The 18,241-nt window shown below is 40.3% G+C and overlaps 1 protein-coding gene across 1 annotated transcript in view; it reads left to right on the top strand.

The window, feature by feature from the left end:
* Window positions 1–18,241, top strand: part of LOC150081931 (acyl-CoA-binding domain-containing protein 5-like) — a 126,501-nt gene that overhangs the window by 19,726 nt on the left and 88,534 nt on the right. The window lies entirely within an intron of this gene.

Raw genomic sequence — 18,241 nt, 5'->3', positions numbered from 1 at the left:
TATATGATTAAGAGTAATGGTAGATAAAAAGTTATGGCAAATAAGGGGCCCCTTAATGTGGGCACCTGTATGGAGTAGTGAGGGCACCTCCCAGTGATTCTGCTGGTCTTCCAGATTAGCATCACTGGGTTCCAAGGCCCACAGCCCAGGTTCCATACTAACATTATAGGAATCTGGTGTGTGTGTGCTGTGACTTGTGGAAATTCAGAAATGGGAATCCTGGTGGTTGAGGGCCCAGTTTCAACACAGCACTTTGGTCTCTGCTTTGACAAGTTGGGTGGTCCTGAATGGCATGGCCAGGATCAAACGGCTAGTAGGTTCACCTGCAAGGGTCAACCGTGTCAGTGCCATGCCCCTACTCTCATGGTCCAAGAGACAGGATTCAAGCTGGTGGAAGTGAGGGTATAGTGTCTGAGTAGCCCTGCTGTCTCAGCCCCGAGCGCATTTATTGCTTGCCAGGTAGTAATGTCCCATTTGTGATCTGTGGTGGGTGGGGCTGGTGGCACCAAATGTATGCCAGCTAAATTAGTGCACTAATGAAATTAATTAATAAAGAAGGTTTTAGGGAGTGTTACTCAAAAAGAAGTTATATTTTAGATAAAATAAGTGTTGGTGAGTGATAGGTTAAGATTTGGGACCTAAGGGTGGTTTCATTTTCCGACTGTGAACATTTTTCAAAATGGCTATCATTATTATTCTTGAATATAGGAAATTTCAAGGTCAATAAATTTTTAAGGAATTATGATCAGTCACTGGGACTTCTTAGCAGAACAGTTGTGCTACCTGATAGCTTTGCTGTAGATGTTTTCAGGATACTAAATTGTATTTAAAAATACTCGCTTTTTTTTCTGAGTTATTAATTTTTGTAAATTTCAAGGTCACAGTAATTCTACCGAGTCAGCCATTTGGATTTATTAAAGAACTACAGTAATGCTACCTGGTTGTTCAGTGGTGACTAGCAAATCGGCATAAATTGCGTAAAATTGTTAAATTGCGACATCACGAAGAAGCTTCACCATTGAATAAGAGCTACCACATCTATATGGCTGCATCAGGTTTGATAGATTGGCAGCTTAAATTTATTGCCTTTAATAGCAAAAGAAGCCTCAAAACTAATTAGCCCAAACATATCTGCAACCAACAAGATCAGCTGATGACAACATATATTAAACTAGCCACACTCAATATTATGACATTGTCAGGAAAAATTGAGGAGTGTGTGAACATCTTAAAGGACAGAAAAATAAGCATACTTGGATTGAGTGAATCAAAATGGAAAGTAAATGGATGTAGAGAGTTACGAGGAGGCTATTACTTATATTGGTCTGGGGGTGATGTAGTGAGGAAGGGTGTAGCCATCATTATAGATCACAGGATTAAGGAAAGGGTAATGAAGGTGAACAATATCAGCGACAGACTCATGTCAATTAAATTGCAAATGAATGACAGTGAAACATTGAAGATAGTACAAAGTTACACACCTCAAACCGGTTGCGAAGAAATGGGGAAGCTGGAGTTTGAGGACAAGCTTGAATAGAACATTACAGGTGGAGAATAGAACATTATATACATCATGGGTGACCTTAATGCAAAAGTTTGAGTGGAGAGAAAAGGACTATAATACATTATGGGTCTGCATGGCTGGGGACCTAGGAATTGATGATGGTGACAGGCTGTTGGATTTCTGTTTACGTAACAGCTTGGTCATAGGAAACACTTAGTTCAAGAAGAGAAAGAATCACAAAGTGACAAGATACAGTTGGGACCGTCAACAGCAATTCCTTCTTGACTATATACTCGTGGATAAAGAGTGACACAGAAGATTAGTGGATGTCAAGATGATTTCTAGTGTCTCCTTGGGTAGTGATCACAGGTTAGTTGTTGGAGTTTTAAGATTCCCTAAATTGAAGAGGATCAAAATAACAAGAGAGAGAAAACTGCAGGTGTGGAAGTTGAAAGAAGAGGAAAAAAGGGCGATGTTCAGAGAAGAATTCAGGAAAGTTACACCTAAGACAATGGTGAACAGCGTGGAATCAGAATGGAAAGCATTCAAAGACTGTATTGTAGAACTGACAGAGCAGGCTTTTGGAAGGACAAGCAATAGAAGGAGATGGAAAGAAACTCCATGGAGAACTGAGAGGATTAGAGAGACTGTGAAAATCAAGAATAATGCATTCAGGACCTACTTCCAGAACAGAAATGATGAGAATAAAAAGAGATATGAAACAGTGAAGAGAGAGGCCAAGAGGATAATTAATGAGGAGAGAAGACTGTGGTTGGAAGAATGGAGTGAAACTCTACGACAAGATATCGACGGTAATAAAAAGATGCTGTATGGTATGGTGAACAGAGCAAATACTTGATGGATGAGAATGAGAACCTAATAACCAAGGACGAAGAGATTAGAGGAACATGGAAGAAGTATTTTGAAAATCTGTCGAACATGCAGGACAGCCAGCAAAAGGGACAAAGGCAGGTTGATCATAAAAGAGGGGATCAAAGCGAAGTTATGGAGAGAGAGCAGACAGACTTGACTTGGAATGATGTAGTGCAGGCATGGAAATACATCAAGACAGGTTAAGTCTGCTGGTATGGATGAGATAAATGGAGAAATGCTGAAGGCTACAGGCGAGGCAGGGATAGTGTGGATGTACACACTGTTCCGTAAGATCTGGGATGAGAGACAGGTGCCGAAGGACTGGAAAGAAGGTTTGATCATCCCGTTGTTCAAGAAGGGGGAACAGGAAAAAGTGTTCCAATTATAGAGGCATCACATATGAGTGAGCTGTATGAGAGAGTGTTAGAGCTGAAGATAAGAGGAATGATTGAAAATAGGATGGCCGAGGAACAGTATGGCTTTAGGCCTGGCAGATCAACGGTGGATCTAATTTTCTGCATCAGGCAACTGATGGAAAAGTGTTATGAACACAATAAAGAATTATGGATGACATTGTTGAATATAAAGTGTTTGATGCCGTAAAGAGAGAGAAAGTGTGGGATATTTTGAGAAACTTGGGGATAGAGGAACATCTTGTGGAGAAAATTGAGAATATGTGCACCAATACAGTGAGAAAAGTAAGAACAGTGGTGGGATTGACGGAGAACTTCGAAATAACATCAGGTTTGAGGCAAGGAGGCATCCTGTCCCCACTACTGTTCATAGCTGTCATGAATTATGTGCAATGTAGAGTGGTGGAACAACTTGGACAGGATCAGATGAAAGTCGTGCTCTTTGCAGATGACCTCTGCATATGGGGAGAGAGCAAGGAACAAGTGCAACGGCAAGTTGATATATGGGCTAGTATGGCTAATGAATTTGGACTGGTTTTTCAGTCAGGAGAAGAGTGAAGTAATGGTTCTAAAGTGGAGTGGCGAGCTTGACGGATACATTACAATGGAAGGGAAACAGCTAAAAATGGTTAACAACAAGTATCTAGGAAGCATACTACAAAGACTGGAGTAATAGATGAAGAAATAAGTAAAAGGATACAAGCAAGTGGGAATTTCTATAGGCAGACAAGAGATCTGATCTGGAACAGGAACGTACCACTGAAGTGTAAGAAGGCTGTATGTCAGACCTATTATGTACCAATTCTGACATATGCATCTGAAACTTGGACTATGAGGAAAAAGGATGAAAGCAAAATTCAGGGGACGGAAATGAGATTTGTGTGGAGCATAGCCGGAAAGACAAGACACAACAAAATCAGGAATGATGTGGTTAGGGAAAGAATTTAGGTTGAAAAACTCCAGAATAGGATTGAAAGGTCCCATTTGAAATGGTTTGGACATGTGAAGAGGATGAAGGAGAGGCGTTTTCCCAAGAAGAATATTTGATTTATAATTAAGGGACAAAAGACCAAGAATGAGATGGCAGGACATGATAAAGACTGATGACATTAAGGGAGGAGGAAATTGGAGTGAAATGAACAATGGAGAGAAGTACACAGACAGGGCATGGTGACGAGGCTTCATACGTTGACCCCTGGAATAGCGGAATGATGATGGTGGGTGGGGAGTCTAGGAGCTGAACAAAAATAAAACCAACTATAAATTGGCCTTCTGTAATGGACCCCAACAAGGTTATACCACTGACATGTTACTAGTGGCGCCTCTGTATCCAGGTGGGAAGGAGCAAAAGTGCGTAGCACACGCTTCTTGATTAGACTGGGGTTCAAGCCCATCACCATCAAATGCGGAGGATGCGGAAAGGTCAAGGGAATGACCACCGCATATTCCCGGAACAATATGGCCTTAGTTGCTAATGCTACTAAGGCCATATTGTTCAGTAACAATAACAATGTTACTAGTATTAGTATCAGTCTAAAATGTTACTAGTATTAGTAATGGCCACATGGTGCAAGGAAGCCTGTGGCTTATGTTGCACCATCCAAAAAAAAAAATAAAAAATAATAATAATAAAATAAAATAACAAAAAATGCATAAAATTTAATAAGACAAATTTAAAAAAATTAATAATAATAAAAATTAATAAGAGAAAAGGAAATGGACAACCTGTGCATTTCCCTCCTCCCTTAGGTAATTATCCAGCTGACCTTTGAATTTCCCCAGACTGTCAGCCTCTACCACGCACGTAGGTAACTTATTCCAGTAATTTATAACTCGCTGGCTAAAATAAAATTTCCTGCAATCCAGTCTAAACAACTCCTTTTGTAACTTGAAATTATGGCCTCTATTTCTAGAATCATTTATAACTGTGAAAATTTCATCTTTATTCATTTTGCTTATGCCTCTCAGAGCCTTCAACACCTCAATCATGTCTCCTCTAAAGTGCTTAGTTTCCAAGCTCTGCAACCCACATATTCAGTCTTTCCTCATATGGATGCCCTTTTACAAATCTTACCAGACGTGTTACCTATCTTTGGACCCTTTGAAGAAGAACAATGTCTTTCTTTAGGTGCAATCTCCATACTTGAACACAGTATTCCAAGTGTGGTCTAACAATAGCCTTATATAATGGGATTATGACGTCCTTATCTCTATTAGTGATTGTTTGATAAATCATCAATAGGAACACCATGGGCCCTCCTTGCAACTAGGGGGATATTCATGTGTTGTTGTGGCGGAACCCAGGGCCACAATAGGAACACCATGGGCCCTCCTTGCAACCAGGGGGATATTCATGTGTTGTTGTGGCGGACCCCATTGGCCGCTATTACTCCTTGTGTTGAGGCTCACGCCAGGACCGGCCATTTGTATGTAGTGTGTTGGGTATGTAAATGTTATGATGTGTTCTGTTGTTATGTAGTCGGCCGATACCTGGCTCTTAGCAAGTGGGAAACAGCAACACCTGGTCACAGCATCCCATCCCCACCACGTGGAGGCGGCCAGGATCTACTACCTTCATGCTAGTCTATACCGGAACAAAGTTCCGGGATAGGCAAAGTTAGGAGAAAAGGAAAATGGAAAAAAATAGCTGGAAAAGTTAGGGGTTGTGGGGAAGGAAAGAAGTGCGGCGGGGGTTCAGAGAAGGGACCCGCCGTAATAAAAGGAAGTTAAGAGAAATTGAGAAAAGATAAAAGAGGAAAAAAAAAAAAAAAAGACGTGGAGGCAATTTTCAGCCTTTGTAGAAGCCACATGTCGTGGTGCAATCCTATCCTAATTTAGGATTAGCAATTCCTATCCTGTGAGCAGGATTAGGAGATGTCTAGGCGCATCCTCAATAGATCCTTCAGCTTCAAGGGTAGCTCTTCCAACGTTGAAGATTTCTTTGGAACTCCCATCGTTTGATAGGAAATCCTCTTAGAGCAGAGGCATATCAGAACTCTACAGCGGACCAGGAGAAGGTTCGGTAGTTGCAGCAAACCTTAATTTCATTGTTAGATAAGTATCCAATGGCATGGCACAGCTGAAGCACTAGAGTCAAACTACATACACTATTTACGATTTCTAACACAGTAGGTTCGTCACTCCAATCAATAAGGATTTAATTTCCATCACGATGTATCACCTCAAGTTCGTGAGACAAAATGCAGGAAGTAGCAGTTGAAACTTCTTTGAAATATTGAAGTACAATATATTAATCAAATCTTTCTGGATAGCAGTTCTTTAGAAAGTCTGCAAAGAGGATGTCAGTCCTTGTTCAAGTCTTCAGAGATAATTTCAGTCCTTGTTCAAGTCTTTCTCTTGATCCGGATTCAAGCTATCTCAGGGCAGCAGCTCTCGGTTCCTCTCGTCGTTTAAACGCTCATGTTGCAAATAAGTTAAAAGCTTCAAATGCATCTTGTGATTGGATCAGAAAAGGCTTATTCTCCCTGTCGTAAGAACCAGTAATGAGTTGTTCATTCCGTAAGTCGGTATAATAGTGACACTCCAAAAGGATATGATCTGCGTCCTCTTCACCTCCACAGAGACAAAGAGAGGAAGGAGACAGTCCAAGTTTATACAGCTTGCTATTGAGGCTGCCGTGACCTGACAAAAGGTATGTTCCATATAGTCCAGGAGCAAACCATGATAGTTCCTTTTTCCTGTATTCCCTTACATTCGGCAAATACTCTCTTGTCACCTTTTCTGTCTCCGATACAGTCAGCCTGCCACTTATTAACATAAATAGTGCGCAATCTTTCCTTTTCAGTTGTTATTGGAACATTCAAGTCAAGTTTCACGTTATCAAGAGAAGTAGGGTGTGCCTTTTTCAGGTGGTATCTCAAATATCTATACTGGACCTCATATTGTATTGGCATCCTTCCTGTCAGGAGCTGTAAAGCTGCAGTAGAAATTGTCCTACAAGCTCTGGATAACATAAGAAGGGCAGCACGCTGTGCTTGCAATAGCTGTTTGACAATGGCACACTTGGTTGCCCTATAACCCCAGGCGCCAGTACCATATGTGATAATGGGCAGAAATATAGTTATAATACAATCTCAGTGAGTGACCTTTAAGGCCCCACTCTTGTCGTGTTACTTGTCTCAATCTAGATAATAATGACTTGCATTTTTCTTTAATGTATTTTGCATGGGGTAAAAAACTGAAACCATCATCCAGAATAATTCCCAAGTATTTTGTGGTTGAACTGTATTTAATAGCTTGTCCTTTATATTTTATTTGAGGGGGACGGCCTCTGTCTAACCTGCCTTTAAGCAACATCCGGGACGTTTTGCTTGTAGATATCTGGAGTTTATGTTCGTCAGACCACACAGACAGCTCCTGCAGTACCCGGTTGGCAACATCTTCAAGAGACTTCCTGGAGTTTCCTTGGACCATGATGGTTAGGTCGTCTGCATATGAGATCATGGTTGTTGCATCAAAATGTTTATTTAACCAGGAGTCGAACACTAAGTTCCAGCACAGGGGCCCAAGAATAGACCCCTGTGGGCATCCTCTGGTAACTTTTCTTGACACTTGTATGGAACTACTCTTAATAACAAGCGAGCGCTGCGAAAAGTAGCTCATCAGCAACCAGTATACAGGTGGAGACACTTCGGCCTCCCTGAACCTCTCCAGGGCACTTTGCCACCAAAGGGTGTCAAAGGCACCTTTGAAGTCCACAAAGAGAGCGAGCAGATATTTAGTCGTGGTTTCCCGCTGTATTTCTAAAAGAGAAGCAATGGCATCTTCGGTTCCTCTACCCTTTGTAAAACCGAACTGTACAGGCGAAGAGAGTCCTTTCATAACATAGGTAGTCAGAAGTCGACTCGCAATAACTTTTTCAAGAGCCTTGCCCATAACTGGGAGCAAGGCAGTAGGTCTATATGACAGCGGATAAGATTCTGGCTTCTTTGGATTTTTGAGAAGAATTTTTAAGTTAGCAACTTTCCAAATTGCAGGGAAAATACCTTGATTAAGACAAGAGTTGAATAATGTTGCAATAACTACAGGAACCGTTTTCCATACGCGCTTGAGCACTTCCACTTCAATGCCATCAAGTCCAGGACATTTGCCCGAACGCATGGACTGGATAGCAATATCAATCTCCTCAAAGGTAAAAGGGGATTCAATAGGCGAGCCCGAGTAACAAGCATTTTTCACTCTGATGTCTCTCTGTTTTGGATCCGTGCATTCTTCTTCTTCTTGATAAGTAATAACATCTAGGATCCTATTCATGGTGGGTACCCAAGATATGGTTTCTTGATCATCAGTAGTTGTAACCGCTGCAAACACTTCACCTGTTGGAATTTTATTCCAACAGGTGAAGTATCTGTTTTGCAAAAGTACAACCTCCAAAGTGGGACGAGATCTGTCTCTCTTCACTTTCTGGAAATCTCTTCTTGCCTGTTTCGTCAATGATTTTAATTGTGTCAATTCTGGGGACCACCACGGCACATGGTAGGGCTTCCTTTTCCTATATCTCATGGACTGTCTACAAGCAGTAATAATTATGTTTTGAACTACTTGTGTCTGTTCATCTGCAGTGAGAGTAGTCAATTTTTCTATTTGGTCTTGTGTAAAGGAGTCAAGTGAGGAATCAAATTTATCCCACTTTGCTTTCTTTGTGTGAAATCTTGGTATGTCGGTAGGATCAAATCTGGATCGCCTTTGATCACAGTTAAGTTGAAATGTCATGATGTTATGATCGCTGGTAGACCAACTAGTGTGCAACTTCCAGTTGGAAAGTCTCGGACTAATAGCAGAGGATGTGAGAGTAATGTCGATGTGAGAAGAACCCATAGGTGCCACACACGTTGGTGGATGGCCAGGGGTGTTTAATATAGTTAAGCGGTGAGATAAGATTAGGTCTTCCATTAATTCACCCTTTTCATTTGTAGTTGCAGCACTCCACAGAGTAGACTCAGCATGTGCATCCATCATCACAATAATGTTCTTCCCACGTAGAATATTAAGTGTCATATCCAGGTAGTCCACAAATGGTTGTATAGAGTCTCTGTATTGGGAGCATTGACAGTATAATGAGATAGCATAGACTTGGCCAAACTGGCCCTCCAAACACACACAGACAGCATGGGTGGAGCAGAGACTGGGAATTCTTGTAACTGTGAGACTTGGATCTAAGACGAGAATTGCAGCCCAGATCCGACATCGGGTATTTCCACCTGTTCTAACTGTAGCTGGATTGGATTGTACTATTCTATAGCGAATGGGAAGACCCTTTAGAAGACCCTTATGTGAATAGGGCTCTTGAAGAGCCATAACCTGAATAAAATGTTCTTGCGACACTTTTGTTAAGTCATTTGTGACTGCAATGGATTGTTGGCAATTTAGCTGCAAAAACCTGATTTCTGTTGATTGTGAAGTACTAGAATTAATACCTGATGTTGTGTTTCTATCCATAGAATGTCTTTGAACGAACAGCATCTACAGCTTTTAAGTACTCTTGGCATTTGGGATCTCTGAAGGAGTGGGCACAGTTTTTCTTTCGCTTCTTACAGTTTGGACATTCAGCTGGTTTTTCCTTATTTGGGCAATCTATAAAGTTGTGAACGGTTAGACCACAGTGCCCACAAGTTTGTGCTTCTTGATGACATGATCTTACGGAGTGGCCATATCCCAGGCATTTATAGCACCTGGGAACTATGGTATAATCGTTAACCGTGTGAGATGTCCACCCTAGATAAATTCTACGAGCAGACAAGAGAATCTTGCGAATCGTACCAGTGACTTCTAGAATCCAATTTATGTTGGACTTATTAGGTTTTGGCTTAGTTGGAAATTGAGGCTTAATTTGCTCTTTTACATCCTCAAGCGTAAAATCATAGTCTTTTAAATTTTTCTCATAGATATCTTCTATTATATCCTCAATCTTGGAGTCTCTGTGAACATTATAAATCGCAATAGTTGGGCCCAACTTTCTGGCCAATTCAGGTTTTAACCCACACTCTTGTAATTTGACACAGTTTTTGATCTTTTCAAGATCTTGAGGGGTCGCAGTTTCAATTAATACCCCGGTTGCCCGAATTTTCCGCATGTATTTAATTTTGACATCCTTTATGTCTGAGGTTAATTTAGCTTTAATCTCTTGTTTTACCTCCTCACTTGTAGAACAGGTGCTGCCCTCCTGCGCCTTAATCAGAATTACGTGTTGCTGCTGTGTAAGTTTACCCGCTATTGATCTTACGGTCTGAGTCGGAGTGTATAGCTGCGTGGCTTTTGCATATGTTAAAGATGGCTGAGAGAAACCAGGATGAGAATCCTTAGGTGTTTTATAATTCTTTTGTATTTTATTCAGCTGGAATTCTTTATCATCCAGCTTAGTTTTAAGGCGTTCGTTCTCCATGATCACATTGATTAGTATCTGCTCCATGGCAGACCAGATGTCTTGTATTTCAGTGGTTACTTGTTTTGTTAGCCTGCACCCTTCAGAAAGAATGGTAGAGAGGCCAGTTCTTAATGAAAAAACTTGTTCCATATGTACTCCTAGCATTAAGTTGGATTGAGACTGGTCAGTAACAGAAACAGAATCTCCTAGGGCAGAGGAACTAAGATCCACTGAAGGCTGAGGCAATGCCTTCTCCAAGGGTGTGGGTAAGTTTTTGGGTTCTAGGCTAGGAATTTCCATTGTCTGTTCTTTACGAGTGGAAGTAGTCACTTTGGTCACATTATCACTTTCAGCAACAGTCTGTGCAGAGGAAAGTAATGGTAGGATATCATCCAAGGATTCATTTTGATGGTCTGATTCCATTTTATATTATTTTATATTAATGGTTCTTGAATTGAGTTGAGCTTAAGATTTTTTTTTTTTTTTTAGATTTTAATGGTATCTATGGCTGAGTTATAGGTTTTAATTATCCTCATTTATAAAAGAATTATGAACAACAATATTCAAGTAATACAGATGATACTATATTCAGGCTTGAGAATGTTGGCTCCCTTCAGTTGGGCAAGTTCCGCCAATCAGGTTGAGGCCTTAGGGTCACGTGACCATACAACAACAAAGGCTTTTGTTTTTATTCGTTGAAGAAGAAGCAATGGCTGCCTCCAGGTAACATAATTATTTTAGTCACAAATTCAATCACTTGTAAAACCAAAATAAATAACTCTAGCAGGACTAATAGATTAACAGTAGCCACTGGCAGAGGTGAAAGTGATTCTTGCACTGCTTCTATTGGAATGAGCCGCAGCCTGGAAAATAAGATGCAGGATATTTCAGAGACTGCTGGGAATCATTGGGGTACAAGTAAACACATGGGTTGTGTTAGGGTAGCTAAGAAAAAGAACAGGTGCATGTATACTTGCGTGTACACCAATGCTAGGAGTTTAGTAAATAAATTTGATGAATTTGAGGTATTGCTCAAAACATCAAAGGCAGATATTGTGGGGATTTCAGAGGCTTGGTGTCACACAGATATAAGGAATGCAGAACTGGAATTTGGGGAGTACAATGTCTACAGAAGGGATAGACAGGATAGGAAGGGAGGAGGGGCTATGCTATTAGTTAAGAAATACATAAAATCCAAGGAAGTGAAGCCAGTCGACATTGCTGGACAGTGCAGTGTCGAGTCAGTTTGGTGTGACATAAGCATTGGGAGATCAAAATTGAGAGTAGGAGTGTGCTATAGGCCTAATGACTCTGAGTATAATAAGGAACTGTACAGGGAAAGAGAGTGGGCCAGTAAATCAGAGAGTCTTATAATGAGGGATTTTAATTTCCCAGATATTGACTGGAATTTGGGGGCTGGTCACTCACACACTAGCAAGGCTTTTGTGGATTTATTGGATGATTGTTTTCTACATCAGCATGTTTAGGAGGCAACTAGAGGGAGTAATACTCTTGATTTGATTATCAGTAGTGATTCTTCATGCATTAAGAATCTGCAGGTAAATGAACCACTAGGTGGCAGTGATCACAGTGTGCTGAAGTGGGATTTACTCAAAGAGGTAACTACCATTAGGGGTAAAGGGAAGGGTTATTGCTTTCGTAAAGGCGACTACGATGGACTGAGACAGTATTTAAATTCTATACAGTGTGACCAACTGACGATGTTACCAACAGCAAATTCAAAATGGGAAGCATTCAAAGAACTTATCTTGGAAGCTACTAGGCTTTACATACCAACTAAGAAATATTGTTCAAGGTTTAGGCCTAAGTGGATGTCAGATGAACTAATGAGACATATGGCAGAGAAGAAAAATGCATGGGATACATATAAATTAACACGTGACACAAAAGCCAATGATAGATACAAGTTGATCTGTAACAAAGTTACAAAGGAGGTTAGGCAGGCGAAGGCAGATTACGAGAAATCTTTGGCAAGGGATGCAAAGAAAAACAGCAAAGAATTCGTTACTTATGTAAACTCTAGAAGGAAGGGGATGAATCAGATTGGTCCACTTGAAATCGATGGGTCAACTGTTGATGATCCTGCTCAGGTAGCTAACAAACTGAATGAATATTTTGCATCGACATTCACACATGAGGAGTTATTCAGCGAGGGGAATGCCAGAGGTGTATTCAACTCTGACAGTAAGCTAGAGAATCTTGTAATAACTGAGAGTAAAGTGGAGAAGAAATTGTTGAAGATAAATACAAGAAAGGCACCTGGAGTGGATGGGATCTATCTAGTTATATTAAAAGAGGCAGCAAAGGAAGTAAGCAAACCCTTAGCCATAATTATGAGAGCTTCCTTGGACTCAGGGGAAGTACCCATGGACTGCAGATGTGCAAATGTGACCCCAATTCACAAAGGAGGATCAAAGGGTGACACAAGTAATTATAGACCTGTTAGTTTAACTTCTGTTCCCGGAAAATTAATGGAGGCACTGGTTAAAGAAGCACTGCAGGATCATCTAGACAAGACTTCAGTTATAGCTCAGACACAGCATGTTTTTGTTAAGGGGAAGTCTTGCCTGACCAATTTGATTGGATACTATGATGCAGTCACAAAAGAACTGGATGCAGGGAATAACTTTGATATTATATACTTGGATCTTAGAAAGGCTTTTGATACTGTTGCACATGGAAGACTGCTGCACAAATTGGAGCAGTGTGGCATTGGAGGCAAATTGCTGCTATGGATAAAGGGATGGGTAAGTGGGAGAAGACAGAGTGGTAATCAATGGACACTGCTCATCGTGGACTAATGTTATTAGTGGAGTCCCTCAGGGTTCAGTATTGGGTCCATTATTGTTTTCTGTATTTATAAATGATATTGATAATGGTATATCAAGCTTAATGTCCAAGTTTGCAGACGATATGAAGGTTGGCAGGGTTGTCAAGGACACTACTGACACTATGCTACTGCAACAGGATCTGGAAAGGTTGAGCAGATGGGCTGAGAGGTGGCAAATGAAGTTTAACATTGACAAATGTAAAGTATGGGAACAGCAACCCCAGAGCAACGTATCAACTCTGTGGTACTACACTGACAGTGGTAGAGAATGAAAGGGACCTGGGGGTGGTTGTGCAGGCAGATAAGAAGTTTTCTGAGCAGTGTAAACGGGCTGTAAGAGTAGCTCATGGTGTATTGTCGATGATATATAGGAATTTTTCTAGCAGGGATAAGGAGGTGATTATTCCCTTGTATAAGGCAATGGTCAGGCCACACCTAGAGTACTGTATACAAGTCTGGAGACCTCATTTCAAGAAGGATGTAGAGATGCTGGAACGAGTACAGAGAAGGGCAACAAGATTGGTGAATGGAACAAAGGGGTGCTCTTACGAAGAAAGGCTTAAGTTTTGCAAATTACAGTGTCTGGAGACTAGGCACCACCGAGGTGATCTGATAGAGATGTATAAAGCCTTGAATGGTTTGAGCATGCTTAATGCTGATGGGATTCCTCCTCTTGCTCTGAATAATCACCTGAGAGGGCATAAATTCAAATTGAGGAAAGACAGATGTAGGATAGACGTGAGGAAATTTGCCTTTAGCCAGCGGGTGGTTTGTTGGTGGAACAGACTTCCATCCCTTGTCGTGGAAGTTGATAGCCTAAATAATTTTAAGGCTCAGCTGGACAGGTATTTCGAACGAACAGAAGGGTGAAGTGGAAGTGGTTATTTATTTATTTATTTATTATTTTTTTTTTGTCTGATGCTGCATAATCTTGATTTCTTGCATCAGATGCCTCTACTAATGCTAATTACTAAAACCATATATAGTTGGAACGGAGTTCAAGTATGGTCATCTTAGCAAGGTTTAGTCTAGTAGAGATTGTTACAAAGAGCATAGATTAACTTTAGCAACTACCAATGTCAATAAACGGCCGAACCTGTATGGCGTTTCCATGTTGCAGATCGCCGGAACAAGTGACATGTAACAAGGAATTAAAAACTCTCATGTCTTTTCAACACCTTAGAAATTTGTCATGGAATAAACGTCTGTTGACTCATCTACACCTGAAGATCTTGATCGACACAAAATAAATCCAATTTGAGCGAATAAAAGCCACTAAAAATACTAAACTATACGGAACACTGAGTTCGTGCAGCCTTCCAATACCTGATCAGCGCCACCAGTCTACAATGCTCAGAGAACTTTATATCTGACTGTATTGTAATACCCAAGTCCGTTTCCTCCACTACCGGCTTTAGTTCAACACCGCCAAGTGTATAAGTTATTTTGGGGTTACTGTTCCCTTGGTATAAGTTATTTTGTGTATAAGTTATTTTGGGGTTACTGTTCAATACCTTACACTTTGCTGGATTAAAGCATAGTTGCCATTTTTCTGTACATCTTGGAAGTCTATCTAGGTCATTCTTCAGAATAACCTAGATAGACTTCCAAGCAGAATGCTCTGCTTGGCATCAATCATTAACTACTCTACCAATCTTTACATCATCTGCAAATTTATACATCATGCCCTCTATCCTTTCATTGATGTCATTTATGAAAATCAAAAACAACAATGGTGCTAATACTGATCCTTGGGGAACCCCACTTCTTACATCAACCCAATCTGAATAATAACCATTTATCACAACCTGAAGCTACTTTGCTATCCATCTAAAGATTTTCCCTGTGATTCCAACCTGTTCTAGCTTATAAAGTAACCGCTCATGTGGGACTGAGTCAAATGCTTTGCTGAAATCCGAATAAACAATGTCGAAATTATTCCGTAAGTCCAGCTCTTGAGTGACCCTGTTAAAATAGCTAACCAGATTAGCTAAACATGATTTTCCCTTTAAAAAACCATTCTGAGTATCCTTCAGAATTCCATTTCTATCTAAATGATCCTGAATTCCACCCTTGATCATTGTCTCCATGATTTTCCCTACTACTGAAGTTAGACTAACCGGCCGATAATTTCCCACTTCATTCTTAAACTGCCCTTATGTATTGGAGATACGTTGGCACTTTTCCAATCCAATGGAATCACCCTCAAGTCCAGTGAAGCTCTCATAATTAGCCTCAATGGTTCAATGCACTCACTTGCTACCTCCCTTAAGATTATAGGATATATGCCATCAAACCCATGAGCGTTACTGGCCTGTAGGTTCAAAAGTTTTTTTTCATTAAACAAACATGAAATTTCAACATCATTAATTAAATTTTTTTAAACTTCACTCCCATAATTTCTCATTGACGTGAAGGATTTTTCTTCTGTAAATATCGATGCAAAGTAACTGTTGAGTTCATCTGCAACTTCAGCTGGGGTATCTAATACTACTGCACATCCATTACATAAGTGTCCAATCTGGTTTGTCCTTCTCTTCTTTGCATTTATATATGTGAAGAATTCCTTATCCCTCCCTTTTTGCTCTCTTTGCCAACAATTTCTCATAATCTGCCTTTGCCAGCCTAACCTTTTCTGTGGCACTATTACAGATCAGTTTGTAGCTGTTATAGGCTTTATAGGCTTCAGTACTTTTTATTGTTCTGTAAATTTCCATGCCTTCTTTTTCTGCTCAAGTAATTTGGCAACTTCATCATTCATCCAACTTGGAATCCTCCTCCTCGTGGAGTATTTTTTTTTTTTTTTTAATGATATATAAGCATTCAAGGCTTCTATGATTAATGTTTTAAAGTTATACCATAATTCAATTGTATTTGCTCTCTGTGAGATATCTACCCAGTTAATAGAGGCCATGTAGCACTTTAAGGCATCATAATTTCCTTTCCTGAAATTATAACCCATTCCTTTAACTACTGCTACCTCTCTCTCTCTCTCTCTCTCTCTCTCTCTCTCTCTTCATCGTAGAACTCTGTGATCACTTCCTGCTACTGGTTCCTGTACTGTCTAGAGTATTCTATTCCCTAGTACTTTCCGTGACATGTTGGCGCCTCTGTAGCCAGGTGGGCAGGAGCAGCAGTGCGTAGCACGCGCTTCTTGATTAGACTGAGGTTCGAGCCCGTGACCACCAAATATGGAGGATACGGAAAGGTCAGGGAATGACCACCACATATCCCCGGAGCAATATGGCCTTAGTTGCTAATGCTCCTAAAAACCAAATAGCAAACCGTGATATGTTGATACAAATAGCAATCATCTAATTGATTTAAAAATTTTATCCTCCATGTGAAGTTTCATTCCCATTTGCTCTAATCAATTAGAAGCAAATTGAAATCACCCATAATAAGACATTCACGCTTACTTGCCCATTCCATCTGCATGTAGAGGCTGTCATCATAATCTTCACAATCACCTGGCCTGTAGATTACTCCCACTCTCATTATATCTTTGCTTCCAACTATTTCACACCATACAGATTCTATACTAGCATGCGAAAAATCTGAATTCAGGAAAGCTTTCGTCGCACTCAGGCTACTTTTGATAAGAAGCATGACCCCACCACCCCTTCTATCTTCCCTGTCCTTCCTAAATATATTATACATACCGTACTGAAACTCATCATCCCTTATCTCTGGGTGCACCACTTTTCTGTAAGTTCTGTTATGTCAGTGCTACTTGTTCGAATTCACTCATTTTATTGATGACACTTCTGGCAATACTGTATAAACAATTAAGACAGTGTTCTTGTATAGTTATATACAAGAACACTGTCTTGTATATAACTATACCTGACACACCCCTTAAAGTTATTTAAACTTGCTTCCCTAGCTTTTGCTACCCGCTCAGTTCCTACTGTTGGCATTCGTGGTGAACAGACGTGCCTATTACAGCTCTTCATAGCGACATTAAAGAAGCATAGATAAGAGGGGATTAAAGCAGGATTAGTGAAGTAGAGCAGGATTTCAAAGGTTTTTAGTATATTGTAAAGTTTATTTTAAGCCTTTTTACCCGTAATAGTTTGCAAATTGTAACTTAAGGAGTGCACCTATCTTAAGTTACAATTTGGTGCATTGCTAGAACAATTAGATTCACTGAAAAAACCAGTGCTTGCCCTCGAGAATAATGTAACTGGGAGCTTGTCGTGGACTCAAGACTCTAGCGACTTACCAAGTGATGCACTCCTGATTCGTGCACCAGAACAGAATAACCAAGTGCTAACTACTCTGGTTCAAAAGACTTAGTTCTATTAGGAGACTCCATTGTCAGGAAAACAGGAAATATTTTTTGTAATGATAGGCAGACTAGAACCAGGGTATGTCTGCTGGGAGCAACAATTAATGATGTCACCAACAGACTGTCAGATTTTAAGGGGGGGAAAAGATAATATTATTATTCATGTAGGGACTAATGACATTAAGCATACACGACCTGATGATTTTTTAGACAAATATAGGACCATGCTGAAGAAATGTCACGAGTTAGGTCACAATGTCTGTGTCTGCAATTCTGTCCAGGCATGATAGGAGGGATTATATGCTGAAAACCTTGTGGATTAACTCAAGACTTGAAGGACTCTGCAAGGCTTTTGGGGAGAAATTTCTATCAGCTTGGCCTGCACCTGTAGGTAGCAGGAATCTGTTTTAGAGACAGGATACGTTTAAACAAAGGTGGTTAAAAAGTTTTTGCCAGTATTATTGAGGATACCTTAAATATTCAGAGAAACTGCTAGTTTGGGGAGGGGACAAGGGTAATATAGATATGCATTTATCTGATAGTATTGGTCAAATTAACTCTTGCACATACCTCAAGAGTATTTGTTTGTTACCACAACAGAACATAGTAGCAAGATGTTCTGAGGGGAAAAAGTGTTTACCTCAGCTAAAAGATCCAGAACTGATGTTACATCAGATCCAATACCTCCATACATTCCACCTGATTGTACATTCCACCAGTGAAAAGCCCATAGGAAAAATGATACCTTTCTTCATCCAGAAGGGTTTGGAAGGCTAGCAGGCTCACCCAAACTGGTCAAATGGCTTCGTTCTGGCTAATTCATGTTGAAACTGAAACAGATGAGCACTCAGAACAACTCCTCTGAGCAACATCTATTGGAGAAATACTGATTGTAGTAACACTCTACAAGACACTGAACTCGTCC

The sequence above is a fragment of the Mastigoproctus giganteus genome, chromosome 8 (assembly GCF_048544385.1).
Source record: "Mastigoproctus giganteus isolate SK-2022 chromosome 8, ASM4854438v1, whole genome shotgun sequence".
Classification (NCBI taxonomy): domain Eukaryota; kingdom Metazoa; phylum Arthropoda; class Arachnida; order Uropygi; family Thelyphonidae; genus Mastigoproctus; species Mastigoproctus giganteus.
Note: the sequence above shows the minus strand (reverse complement) of the source record. Positions and strands in the feature narration are given on the sequence as shown.